Below are 2,500 nucleotides of genomic sequence, written 5' to 3'. Positions count from 1 at the left end.
ATATATAAACTCAAAGGAAGCATTGCCGTACACAGACAAACAAAAAATAAAAGTGCACGCATACACAAACAAACAAATAAAGCAAAAGCAAAACAAATAACGCAAACACACGCACAAACAATTTTCACAAACAAACAAGAAAACGCACATAATACACACAAACAAAGAAAAGAAGCAAACAAACAAAAACACATTCTCCTAAACAAGCAAACAAACAAAAACATACAGAAACAACCACTTGTCACAAACAAACAAAACAAAAAACGCACACATTCTCACAAACAAGCAAACAAACAAGCAAACAAACACACACACACAAACAACCATCTGTCACAAACAAACAAAACACAAAAGAACCGCACAAATACACACACACTCGCAGACAAACAAACACAAAACGAAATATGACTCACAGCCAAGGTTCCGCCTCGCATTCCCCTCCATACGGTTGGCAATATTTACCCTTGTGGATAATTTAGGATAATTTACCTAAAGTGGATATTGACGCGTGGATACCGACTCGGCTGCCTTAATCTACAGCCGTGTGGGTAGTTGGGTAGTTAAATAATCCCGCAGTAGATCGGGTAGATTAAAATAGACAAGGGATTGAGTAGAAGTTGTTATAATTGATATCGAGTTGATGGCGCCGAGCGAAGTTGATTCTACGAAAAAAAAAAAAAAAAAACGATTTTTATTTTGGCAACGATGCCTTTTTGTCATTTTCGATTTTTATTTTTATTAAAAAGAAAAAAAATGTGATTGTTGTTGATTGTGTTTGATTTTTTTGTGTATTTTTGTTGTTGTTTGTCTGTGTTTTTGTTTGATTTTAGTTTGGCGAAGTGATGATATTTAATTTGTTTGTTTGTTTGTTTTGATGTCTTGTTCTGTGTTTTTGTTTGTTTGTTTTCTTGCGTATCTTTTCCTTTCCTATTCCACTCCTTAATTTTCTTTTTCCTCTTTCTCTCTTTCATATTCTTCCTCTTTCTCTTCCTCTTTCCTTTTCCTCGTTCTCTGCTTTTTCGTCTCCTCGTCTTTTTTCTTTTCTCCTCCTCTTCTTCTGCTCTTGCGCTTGCTTCTCTTCCTCTCTCATTTTCTACCGTTACGCCTACGTCCTCATTCTTCTTCGCCTTTTCCCTTTCCCTTCCTTCTCCATCTTCTCTCCTCTCCTCCTCACTTTCCTCCTCCTCCTCCCCTTCCTACTTTTTTTTACCAGTTTCCCTTCCCTCTTCGATTCCTCCCTCATTCTTCCTCCTCCTCTACCATCCCTTCCCTCATTCCCCCTCCTTCTTCTTCTCCTCCTCCTCCTTTATCCCCCTCATCATCACCCCCCCTCCTTCTACCTTTTATCCTCCTCTTTCTCCCCCATATCCTCCCCTCCTCGATCACCTCCTCTTTCTCGTTTTCCTTCCCCGTCGCTTCCTCCTCATTATCCTCCCTCTTCCCCTCCTTCTATATTCCCTCCCTCGCTCCTCCTCTTCCCCTCCTCTCTCTCGTCTTCCACCCCTGTCTCCCCCTCCTCCTCTTCATCACTCTTCCTCCTCCTCCCCCTCCTCCTCCTTCCTCTCCCCCTCCTCCTCTTCCCCATTATCTCCCCAGCCTTCTCTTCATCACCCTTCCCACTCCTTCCCTCCCTCTTCCCTTCTCCTCCTTCTCTTCCTCCTCCTCCCTCTCCTCCTCCTCCTCCACCTCCTCCACCTCCTCCCTCTCCTCCTCCTCCTCTTCATCACCCTTCCCCCCCCTCCTCCTCCTCCTCCTCCCCCTAACCCCTTTTATTGCCGTTGTAAAACCGGCGGCCAAAACTGATCCGGGCGAATTCAGAGTTTAAACGATCTTGAAGGTGGAAATGCTCTCATCTTGAGGTGTGGGGGGAGAGGGAGGGGAGTGGGGAGGGAGAGAGGAAGGGAGGAGGGGGAGAGGGAGGGGAGTGGGGAGGGAGAGAGGAAGGGAGGGAGGGGGAGAGGGAGGGGAGTGGGGAGGGAGAGAGGAAGGGAGGAGGGGGAGAGGGAGGGGAGTGGGGAGGGAGAGAGGAGGGGAGAGAGGGGAGTGGGGGGAGAGGAGGGTAATGGGGACGGAGGGAGAGATGGGAATGGGGAGAGGGATTGAGGGAGGGAGGGGAGTGGGAAGGAGAAAGGAAGGAGTGAATGTGTGGAGAAAGGAGGGATTGGGGAGAGATAGAGAGAGAGAGGAACCCCCCCCCAAAAAAAAAAAAAAAAAAAATAGACAAAAGAACAGATAAAAAAAGAGAAAAAAGGATAAAGAAAGGAAGAGAAATGAACCACAAAGAAAACAATTAATTACCTTTCCTTTCTCCGTCACTTCCTTCCGGCGCCCGTGCGTGGCTTCGGCGTCAACGCGTTTCAGACATGTTGGGCCTCCGCGTTGGCCGGGGGGGGGGGGGGATGGAAGAGAGGGGTGGGGGAGGGGGGTTGGGGAAGGGTTTGGGGGAGGGGGATAGAAGACAGGGGTCTGGGAGGAAGGGTTGGGGAGGAGGGAGATGGGG

General features: G+C 47.4%; 1 protein-coding gene across 3 annotated transcripts in view; it reads left to right on the top strand.

The window, feature by feature from the left end:
• LOC119598674 (lachesin-like) overlaps positions 1–2,500 on the top strand; it is a 145,099-nt gene that overhangs the window by 3,833 nt on the left and 138,766 nt on the right. The window lies entirely within an intron of this gene.

This window comes from Penaeus monodon, chromosome 41, assembly GCF_015228065.2.
Source record: "Penaeus monodon isolate SGIC_2016 chromosome 41, NSTDA_Pmon_1, whole genome shotgun sequence".
NCBI lineage: Eukaryota > Metazoa > Arthropoda > Malacostraca > Decapoda > Penaeidae > Penaeus > Penaeus monodon.
Note: the sequence above shows the minus strand (reverse complement) of the source record. Positions and strands in the feature narration are given on the sequence as shown.